Source organism: Cajanus cajan, chromosome 10 (assembly GCF_000230855.2).
Source record: "Cajanus cajan strain Asha chromosome 10, NIPB_CcT2T_4, whole genome shotgun sequence".
Taxonomy (NCBI): Eukaryota; Viridiplantae; Streptophyta; class Magnoliopsida; order Fabales; family Fabaceae; genus Cajanus; species Cajanus cajan.
The window spans coordinates 18,885,882-18,898,123 of NC_138526.1; the positions used below are offsets into that span (position 1 = coordinate 18,885,882).

The following is a 12,242-nucleotide window of genomic DNA, read 5'->3' on the forward strand; positions in this document are numbered from 1 at the left end:
AAATCTTTCCCTTGGTAGAGGTTTTGTAAATATGTCAGCTAATTGCTTACTAGTCTCAACAAATTGTACAACACAATCATTTCTTTGAACATGATCTCTCAAAAAGTGGTGTCTTATCTCTATATATTTTTTCCTAGAGTGCAAAATTGGGTTTTTGGTCAAATTTATTGCACTTGTATTGTCACATCTCAGAGGTATTTTATTCAGCTCAGTTCCATAATCTCTTAGTTGTTTCATCCAAAGTATTTGAGCACAACAACTCCCAGCTGCTATATACTCAGCCTCAGCTGTACTTAAGGCAACACAAGCTTGCTTTTTGCTATGCCATGAGACAAGTGCACTACCTAGTAGGTGACAAGTACCACTTGTGCTTTTTCTATCCATTCTACACCCAGCATAGTCTGAATTTGAGTAGCCTATCAGACTTAGTGAGACTCCCTTTGGATGCCACAAACCTACATCAGTTATACCTTTCAGATATTTAAGAATTCTCTTTACACATTTCATGTGAGATTCTTTTGGATTTGCCTGAAATCTTGCACACAAGCACACAGCAAACATTATATCAGGCCTACTAGTTGTCAAGTATAAGAGTGATCCAATGATACCGCTATACTTTGAGTTATCAATAGCTATGTCTTTCTCATCCAAGTCAAGATTGCAAGTGTTTGATATTGGTGTGGCAGCCTCCTTACACCCTTCCATACCAAACTTTTTCAATAGTTCATTGCAATACTTGCTTTGACTTATGAAGATTCCATCACTCATTTGTTTGATTTGCAACCCCAAAAAGAATGTAAGCTCCCCCATCATTGACATTTCAAATTCTCCTTGCATGGTCTTAGCAAATTCTTTGCATAGAGAGACATTGGTAGATCCAAATACAATATCATCCACATAGATTTGAACATACATTGTATCATTTTTAAACTTTTTCACAAACAATGTATTATCTACTTTCCCTCTTACATAGTCATTCTCAATCAAAAATTTTGCTCAACCTGTCATACCATGATCTTGGAGCTTGCTTCAAGCCATAAAGTGCCTTTTTAAGTTTGTACACATGATTAGGATTTTTAAAATCCACAAAACCTGGTGGTTGCTCCACATACACTTCCTCTTGTATCAACCCATTGAGAAAAGCACTTTTCACATCCATTTGATAAAGCTTGAAATTCATTATAGAAGAATAAGCAAGAAGTAATCTAATGGCTTTTATCCTTGCTACAGGGGCAAAGGTCTCATCATAGTCAATTCCCTCTTCTTGATTATACCCCTTAACCACTAGTCTTGCCTTATTTCTTATAATAATTCCTTATTCATCAAGCTTATTTCTAAAAACCCACTTGGTTCCTATGATTGGATAATCAGTTGGTAATGGCACTAAATCCCATACTTCATTTCTTTCAAACTGATTTAGTTCCTCTTGCATGGCCATTAACCAATGTTCATCTTTTAGTGCTTCATCAATACTCTTAGGTTCAACTTGTGACACAAAAGCCATAGTATTACAAATATTCTTAATGGCACTTCTAGTTGAAACTCCCTTACCAATATTTCCAATTATATTGTCCATTGATAAGTCCTAGAAGTTTTTCATTCCTTAGGCAATTGTTCACTTGTATCCTTTGTGGTTTCATGTGATTCACTCTCTTTAGGCTTTTTATTTGGTTCACTCTCCAATAGAGTTTGATCAAGCAAATCAGTCAAGTCCTCTATTTCAGTTTGCTTTGTCTCTTGTTTGTTTGTCTCATCAAATACAACATGGACTGATTCTTCAACAACTAGAGTTCTCTTGTTATAGATTCTATAGGCTTTGCTATTTGTAGAATATCCTAAAAAGATTGCCTCATCAGCCTTTGCATCAAATTTTCCAAGTTGCTCTTTCCCATTGTTCAGCACAAAGCACTTACACCCAAACACTCTAAAGTATGAAATATTTGGCTTCCTTCCATTGTAAATTTCATAGGGTGTTTTCTTTAATATGGGCTGGATCAAAACTTTGTTCAACACATGACAAGCTGTGTTAATAGCATCAGCCCAAAAATATTTTGGCAATTTTGTTTCATTCAACATAGTCCTAGCTAGTTCTTCAAGAGACCCATTTTTCCTCTCAACAACCCCATTTTGTTGAGGTGTCCTAGGTGCTGAGAAATTATGGTTTATACCATGCTCTTCACAGAATTTTTGGAACAAAATGTTTTGGAATTCACCTCCATGGTCACTTCTTATAGAGGTAATGTTTGAATTCTTTTCATTTTGAACAAGCTTGGAAAATTTTCTAAAGGCATTAAAAGCATCATTTTTATTTGCAAGAAACATAACCCATGTGAATCTTGAGTAGTCATCATCAATAACTAACCCATAGTAGTTCCCACCTAGACTTATGGTTCTTGAAGGACCAAACAAATCCATGTGAATCAATTGCAAAGGTCTAGTTGTGGAAATCTGATTTTTGCTTTTAAAGCTAGCCTTCACTTGCTTGCCCTTTTGACAAGCATCACATAGTTTGTCCTTACTAAACTTGAGTTTAGGTAATCCTACCACTAATTCCTTCCTACTCAGTTTATTTAAATGATCCATGTGAATATGTGCAGCTCTCCTATGCCAAAGCCAAATATTGTCTTCTTTGGTTATTAAGCACTTAGTATTTGAAATTGCTATTGAGTGTTCTAAGTCAAGCATGTATATGTTGTCAATTCTCTTTCCAATGAATCTGATTTCCTTTGTCTTTTTATCACATATCAAGCAACAAGTATTATCAAACTCAATTTTAAAACCTTTATCACTAAGTTGACTTATGCTCAACAAATTATGTTTCAGCCCTTCAACAAGCAATACATTCTCAATCAATGTTTGAAAGGAGGAGTTACCAATATTACCATGACCAAGAATTCTCCTTTTGTTGTTGTCACCATAGGTAACATATCCTTCATTCTTCAATTTCAGACTTGATAATTTTGAAGGATCTCTAGTCATATGCCTTGAGCAGCCACTATCAAGATACCACAATAAGTTTTTGGCCCTCAAGCATTCCTACAACAAAAGATTCAAAGAAAAAATTTAGGTACCCATGTGAAGGGTCCTTGTCGGTTAGTTCTCATCCTTTGGCTCTTTTTAATCCAAACCATTTCTCCATTTGGAACTCCATATTTCCTAGAGTAACAATTCTTTATTGTGTGACCTTTCTTACAACAATAATATCAAGTTGTTTGTCTAGTGAAATTGCTTTTAAATTTTCTGAAATCTTGGTTTTTCTTAAAGGCTCCTTTCTTTGACTTGAATGGCATGTTCATGCTTTGATTAAAACCAAGTCCACTCCTATCAAAAGTGTTTCTTTGTTTTCCCAAAAGAATATTTAAATTTGCATTTCCATTTGTGAACTTTGCAAGAGTGGATTTTAAATCAGCATTTTCTTGTTCAAAAGTCTTGCAATTTTCACAAACATTTTTTGAGGAGGAGGAGGTTTCACAATGAGCTTCACTAAAGTTGGAAATAGTTTGAAGATTTTCATGCTCATGTTTCAAATCCTCAAGCTCTTGTTCAGCTTTAATTAAAGCATTTTCATATACCATTTCAGCTTGTTTTTAAGCTTTAAATTTAAGGCATCTAATTTCACAACCTCTTTATGAATTTGTATAAAAGCTTCTTGGAGTTGATCATAGTCCGGATTAGATTCAAGGTCAGAGTCACTTACAATTGTGTCTTGGTCAGCTCCAGCCATCAAACACAAGTTGTTCTCTTCAAATTCAGATTCATCACTTGTTGTGCTTGAGTCATTATCTTCCCAAGCAATATAGGCTCTCTTCCCTTTGCCATTTTTCATCATTTTCTTCTCCTCTTGTTGCTTCTTCAAGAGGTTTGGACACTCAGCTTTTATATGTACCGATTTTCCACACTCAAAGCAATTATAGGAGGATGTACTTGCTTTCTCTTTCTTATTAGTCTTTTTATTAAACTTGTAGGGGGAATTCCTCTTTTTCCTTAAGAATTTATGAACTTCTTCACCAGCAAGTTGAAGTTCTCATTTTTAGAGTCATCGAAGCTTGATTCTTCACACACCTCTTTGCCTTTGGCAGATTTCAAGGCCTTTAGTGATACTCCTTTGCCCTTCTTGTCCTGCTGTTCATTTTCCTCAAATATGTGCAGCTTTTGCTCATGCTCTCTTAGCTTCCCAAAGAGAGTAGCAAGGGTCAAGGAGGTCAAATCCTTTGATTCTTCTATGGCTGTCACCTTTGATTGCGACGATCTGTCCAAGCATTGCAGCACTTTCAAGTTCAACTCTTCTTTTACAAATTTCCTGCCAAGGTCAACAAGGTGATTTATCAAGTGTGTAAATCTCTTTTGAAATTCAGAAATAAATTCACCATTGTTTATTCTAAAAAAATCATATTCTCTTATGAGAGTATGCTTTCTAGATCTCTTTACATCACTTGTTCCTTCATGAGTGACTTGCAAAGTATCCCACATCTCTTTAGCAGATTTGCATTGTGATATTCTAAAAAATTAATCAATAGACAATGTAGATGTAATAATATTTTTGGCTCTATAGTCATATTGGGCTCTTTTTCTTTCATCATCACTCCACTTACTCCAATGTTTTTCTCTCTTCTCATCATCATCTTTTGTCATTGGGATATAGGGTCCATTTTCAATTGCATCCCATACAGCAATATCAATTGCTTCAATGAAAATTCTCATCCTAATTTTCCAGTAGACATAGTTTTCACCATTGAAAACAGGAGGTCTATGAATACACACACCCTCACCATAGGGTAGATTGCTATTGGCCATTTTTGAAATCTTGAATAACTCTCAAGAACCTTGCTTTAGATACCAATTGTTAGAAAAGAATGGCCCAATCCAAGAGGTGGGGTGAATTGGATTCTATGACACTTTAAAAAATTTCAGAGTTTTTAGGATCTTTATTTCAATTTAAAACTTTTCTAAAAATGAATTTTCAATGAAGTTTCTTAAAGACTTGTTATTGAAGAATGAATCCTATATGCTTTCTTGATTAACCAATAGAACAATATGTAATACTCAGTTCAAACCAATGTTACTCATGCAAACATGTTAATCAAGAACAATCTTTTGAATATACAATCAAGATATTACACAAAGTAAAAGATAAGGGTAAGAGAAGATTGCACAAGTCTTTTATCCTGGTTCAGCCACTCCACATGTGACCTACATCCATTCCTCAATCATAACCTGATCAAAATTTGTTCCACTATCTTAATGAAGAAGGTTTACAAGTATACCACATATGCATGCACTCCTACATTCAAGATAACCACTTTTTTGACCTCAAGAAAGCACCCCTTGTAGAAGCACTACAAGAAAATTAATTTTTAGTGATAACTACATTTGTCACTAAAAGCTTAAAAATTCATCACTATAAGCATTTTGTGACAATATTTTGGTTTGTCACCGATCGTCACTAATACGCGAGTCACTATTAAATTAGTGACGATTTTTCGAATATCACAAATATTAGTGTTTATTGTGAGAAAATTGTTGTCACTAATATTTATATGTAATAGTGACAAAATCAAGTTGTCACAAATATATACAATATAATAGTGATAAGTTAATTGCCACTATTAAGAGTTTTAAATCATAAATATATTATCATTAGTGTCAAAGTGTCTTGTCACAACTAGTAATTATTATTTAAAATAATTTAATAATAATATAGTTATTTTTTTTGTCTTTAATTTCATTTTCTAATTATGATATTGATTTAAATTTTATCTATAATTATTTACTTTTTCTATACAAATTACTCTATTATATTACCTTTTCAAAATTAAATCAATCTTACAATATCAATTCAAAATTTGAAACTTATACCCAATAATTCATTCATTTATACAAAAATGTATTAACAAAATACACAAAAAATAGCTTAAAAAATTATAATATAAATTTGCTCATAATATTTATTTTAACAAAATGTAAATAAAACTAATCAATAAATATTCTTTGTCATTATTACAAAAGAAAATGTAAAAAAGAAAATTATTGGGTATATATTCTTCTAAGAATAGCCATAAACTTGCTTGTTAGCAAAAACATTCCATCATTCCTTCCAAGTCTTAGCTGCTTAATATTGTTCGTAATGTCTATGAATATGTTAATCAAAGAGATGGCACCAATTCTTAGTCCCACTAGATGGGTTACATCATAATTTTTGAAGTCTTGTGTTGCGGCTCCATAAGTTCCATTTGTTAATAGCCCTTACACCTGCAACTAATTTAAGTTTCACTAGGATTAGAATGAAGTCATTTTACCAAATTTTAGTATCACAATTAATGTATATTTTCATGATAATATATTTATTTTAATCATATATTTAAAAGAACATTAAAAATAACTCAACATACCTTATAACTGTTCAAAGAAAACATCTTTGATCCCCACGTGCTAGTTAACATACCTGCATCAATTATATAGATGTAGTAATAAACATTATTCAATGAACAACATCAATTTTAAATAATGTTTGAAGTAGTATTTTTTCATGCAAAATTCAACTCATGGAAATAATCTTCAATTGTGATATTAAGTTTCACAAAATCTAAACGTGAATGCTTTTAAGTAACTTACAAAACAAGATTAAGAAAAATCAAGAATATTCTAATACAGTATAAGAATTATTGAATTTGCATACCCAAATAAAACAATAAAACAACATAAATTCATAATAACATAAAAAGCCCAGAACCCTCTTGGAAATGTTCCACACACTTAATTAAGATTACGGGGAAAAAATATTTCCACAACAAATATCCAAATAAAAAAATCAAAATTTATTATCTTTCCTATATTGTTTCCAAGTTCCATCAAATCTAGTGACATAAAAGAAAAAAAATAAGATACCTTTTTTGTGTAAGCAGACTCAGAATGTACCGTGAGATATCGAACATTGACGATGATTCTAAAATGTCTTGCTGGAAAATATTATTGCGAAGTTATAATTTTTTTCTTGACAATTCGAAACCTATGTTTTTGGAATCAAGAGAGGGATTTGGAGGGAGGTGCCCAAAGAGTCAAGGTTCGAAGCAGTGAGGCAGAAGGAAATTCATAATTTTTTGGAGAAGGAAGCAATAACCGTATGGAAAATAAAAACTGAAAATCAAATACGGCAAGAAAATAGACGAATAAAAAGATCGTGGATGCATAATGGCGGAAAGATAAATTCTTAGCAAGCGGTAGTGAAATGTAAATTACTCTGAATTTTAATATAGTGTTAAATTAATAATATTTTATTCTTTGGTACACTAGCTTTTAAGATTAGTAAGGTCTTAATAAATCTTTATGTTTTTAGAACAAGTTTTAATGAATCTTAATCTAGTATTGTTTGGATATTTTAATAAACTAGTAATTTAATATGTAGAATGCATAAATACATCTTTTACATATAGTTAAAGTTTACAATAAATTATATATATATATATATATATATATATATATATATATATATATATATATATATATATATATATATATATATATATATATATATGTGTGTGTGTGTGGGTGTATGTGAATAAATACTAAGTTCAAATATATAAATTATATTTTAAATTTGTATAGATAAATATTTTTAAACTTATTAATTATATTTTATATTTATGATAAATAATTTAAATTATAGAAAATTTTTTTTTTTATTTATTAATAATTTATGTTAAAATATTAATATTTCATTCATAAATAATTATGATAAATAAAAACTAAATTAGATAATAAGTTAAAAGAATTTCTTCAAATTCTTTCGTTGCAAAAAAAAACCTCTAAAATTATTTTTATACAAGATAACAGATCTTGTTTGATATATTGAGATTGAATTTAATATCTTAATTAGTTATTTTGATATTTTATTTATATTAGGATAAATTATCACATTAAATTATATGTTTAATTAGTAAATATATAATATTAATATAAAATATCTTACGAATAGTGATTATTTTTATTTTAACCTTCTAAAGGTGCAGGACTTGATTCTCACCATGATCAAAATTTTACTCTAATTTTATATTTTTTAAAATAGTTAATTAATTCATTGTTATTCAACTTGTATTTTTTTTTGTATTACTCATAATAAACATTTATATATAATAAAATTAAATATTTTAAATATATGTCAAAATATTATATATATATATATATATATATATATATATATATATAAAAGCGATACCTTTTTTAGTAACTTCTCTGGTTTTCACATTTTTTTTATCATCCTACCCTTCTATTTAAAAAAAATAGAAAAATTATTTTTTTATCAAATTTAAGAACTTAAAATTAATAGATTAATCATAACATTAATTAGATCAATATATTTTTTTTTATTTTTTTATTTTGTTTTTAATAGAGGGTCGATCCCACTAGTATATATAAAGGGGACATCCTTTAAGTAATTACTTGGTCTCCACATCTAGTAGACTATAATACCCTTTTATTATTAAAAGATTAAAAAAATAATATATTTATATATCCTAAGACTTGAACTTAAGACCTTGAAGCATAGAAATCAACTACAATACCAATTGAGCCATCAAACATCAGTTGCTTATTTAATTTTTATTTAATTATTATAGAGTTACGAAGTGCTTCATCATCACTAATATAGAATAAAAGAGGAGTATAGAGATCAATAATTGGTGAAATTATTTTTCAGGCGATTGTGGTATAATATGAGTGAAAAGAGACTAATTTAAACAAATTTTTGCGTATGCTTTAATTTTCTGATTTTATTAATCGAGTCAGTTCAATTTTTTTTCCACAACTTTTAAGAATAGTTGTTTTTTAGTGTTGAAAGATTTGCCAACAAATATTTCTCATGTCAAACTAACTACTCGGATTTGATTTTAATAATTTACCAATACACCAATATTAAATATTTATAATTAATTATAACTAGTATTTTAGCAAGTGTAATGCACATGTTAAATACTTATTATATGCACTAAATTTTATAACAAACAAAATATATAATATATAAAAATTATATTTAAAATTTATGATAAATAATTTATATTATATCACAATATTATTTTATTTATTGATAATTTATTTTAAAAATATTAAAATTTAATTCATAAATTATTAGAATAAATAAAAACTGAATTAGATAAGAAGTTAAAATAATGCATAAAAACTCTCTGATCGAAGAGAAATCTTTAAAATATTCTAGAGGTTCATGTTTAATATAAATGAGTTGATTGAAATTTATAATAAATTATATAATATTTTTTAAATATATAAATAATATCTTAGAATTATGATAAATAATTTGTATTGTAACAAAACATTTATTTTCATTTATTAATAATTTATTTTAAAATATTAATATTTAATTCATAAATAATAATGATTAATAAAACTAAATTAGATAATAAAAGTCCCTGAAACACTCTCATATAAAGATTCGTATTTAATATATAAGAATTAATAGACACAAATACTTCAAATTTTAAATGACAAATAATGAATTGTCTATAATTAAAAATAAATGATAACTTTAATATTATAATCACTAAACATGGATTATAATACTTGTCGCAACCCGGATTTTTCCGATCTCTCGACTAATGATTTAGACATCCTTTTAAAAATCTCATCAATTAAGGAATGCCCGGACACCAGACTAATCCTTAATTAATGGTTTTGAAAAATGAGTTCATGGAGTCGCCACCAATGTTTTACTCAAAACATTGGAAAAAGAAAGGATTTTTTAAAAAAATCCAATAATGGCCTTGATAACTAGAATTGGGTTCAGGGGTCGGTTACGTGTAGGGAAGGTATTAAGCACCCCTACAACGCCCTTAATTGGTATCCTATGATGAAGTTAGCATTATAAATGATAATAATATAAATATTAAATCCCCTTTTATTAATAATTATTTACATGCTTGAAATTTAAATTATACAATTAATCCTAAAATGTCTACATGATTATTTTTATTATAACAATATTTATTAGAGAAGAAATAAATAAAAAAAGGAGAAAGAGATTGACTGAAATACCTCTTGAATGAGCTCTATTAATCTTCAAAACAGGAAGATTTTAGGTACTTTTTGGCAACCCTTCACACTACAATGCCTCACAAAAATCTCAAGAAATACAAAGAGAGGGGGAGAGAGAAAAAGAGAGAAATTTCGTGCTCTAGGAAGTCTGGACGAAATTTTGAAGTCTTGAGAAATGAGCCCAAGCTGTCTATTTATAGACTTCAGAAAGGGTCCAGAACGGCCCGTTCCAAAATCGGAACGGCCCGTTCTGGATACGGCCGTTGTGGGTTAAATTTTAACTAGAATGGTCCGTTCTGAAATGGGAACGGCCCGTTCCGGGAACTAGAACGGCCCGTACTGAAATTGGAACGCCCCGTTCCAGACCACATATTTTAGGCCTTTTAAAAGTCTCAAAACAGCCTGTTATGAAATTAGAACAGCCCGTTCCGGGAACCAGAACGACCCATTTTGATATTGGAATGGCCCGTTCCAGACCAAATACCTTAGGCCTTTTGATTGGTTTGGAACGGCCCGTTCTGGTTTAGAACGACCCGTTCCAACCTACAATTTCAGGCCTTTTAGGAGTCTCGGAATGGCCCGTTCCAATTCAAGAACGGCCCGTTCCAGACTTTGGAACGGCCCGTTCCGGGCTAGTAAAAATAGCTGATTTGGGCTTTTGGGCCCTCTGATGTCCTATTTTTTTATTTCCATGCTTGGGAGCTCCATTTCTTCGATGATAGATGTCCATTTCTTTGTTTGTATGCCCCTCGGACAAAATTGGGTGTCTACAGCTGCCCTTCTTTACTTGTCCTTTGGAATAGCTATGTTGCTTTTCCAAAGACAAGTAAAGAAGTAGACATTTCGTCCGAGTCTTCTTCTCGTCTCTATGTTGATGCTTCTACATTGCTTCCCTTGGATAGATGTATTCGCTCTATCATTACCTTTTAGAGTAGCTGAGTGTTGAGTTGCATACTCTATCGGGTAACAAGGGTGACAAACTATACACCTGATCTTCAGTCTTCGAGTAGAAGCTCCATTCTTTCTCTTGTGATAGTGAGGTGAAAATTTAGATCTTCACTCTTGTTTTGACAATAGATACCTTTACGTTGTTTCCTTAAGGTAGACGGTGTTCCCTATATCCTTGCCCCTTGGAGAAACTGAGTGTTGGATTGTATGCTCTATTGGGTGTCAAGGATGGTGAACCGAAACATCTAGGCTTTAAGATCCATGTGAATGCCCTATGTTGCTTGCTATGTCCGAATCTTCTCCTTTACTTCAGCAGTGTAGATGCCCCAACACCATTTCCTTCGGGTAGATGGTGTTTACCTGTATCCTTGTCCCTAAGAGCAACTGAGTGTTGGTTTATATGCTCCGTCGGGTGATAAGGATTGTAAACCGAAACATCTAGGCTTCTGGTCTTGATGTAGATACTTCCTACTGCTTCTGCTTGTCTCATGGTAGTGTGTTTCTTTATTTGTGGCTTGTTAAAGAGGGAGTATATTCTGAGCTCAGCCTCTCCAAGCTGGACTGATATTTAGGGCTTCAGCCGGCCCACTGCTAGTTTTGGGGTCTAGCAACCCTTACCGATCTTGTACTAGTTTTGGGGATCTAGTAACCCTTACTGATCTTGTACTAGTTTTGAGGATCTAGCAACCTTTTTCGATCTTGTACTAGTTTTGGGGATCTAGCAACCCTTATCGATCTTGTACTAGTTTTAGGGATCTAGCAACCCTTACCGATCTTGTACTAGTTTTAGGGATCTAGCAACCCTTACCGATCTTGTACTAGTTTTAAGGATCTAGCAACCTTTTCTGATCTTGTACTAGTTTTAGGGATCTAGCAACCCTTACCGATCTTGTACTAGTTTTGAGGATCTAGCAACCTTTACCGATCTTGTACTAGTTTTGAGGATCTAGTAACCTTTTCTGATCTTGTACTTGATATCTTCTTGTTGGTGTTGTGAGATGAAAGACATCCCCCAGGTTGATGAGCAGGAGATGTTTGATGTGCCCCTGTGTTGGTGGGCAGGGAAGTGGATGACTGGTAGGGATTCCAATGTTGTCCCTGCCGCTTGAGTATTGTGCTGCCTCTCCAGGCTCCTTCTTATGGTGGTTTTGTTTCATTTCTTTGTTTAGCTTCGGCTTTTTCACATTTGAAACTTGCCTTTTTTCTGCTATTTTTTTAAATGTTTCGGCTTTTTCAACATGTACGAAGCTTGC

At 31.4% G+C, this 12,242-nt stretch overlaps 1 long non-coding RNA gene across 1 annotated transcript; it reads right to left on the bottom strand.

The window, feature by feature from the left end:
• Positions 1–5,931: 5,931 nt before the first annotated feature.
• LOC145952271 (uncharacterized) lies at positions 5,932–7,317 on the bottom strand. The gene is made up of 3 exons (XR_014429953.1): positions 6,886–7,317; positions 6,390–6,442; positions 5,932–6,249 (listed from the first exon to the last, which is right to left on the bottom strand). It is a non-coding gene; the product is annotated as an uncharacterized LOC145952271 (long non-coding RNA).
• Positions 7,318–12,242: the final 4,925 nt, after the last annotated feature.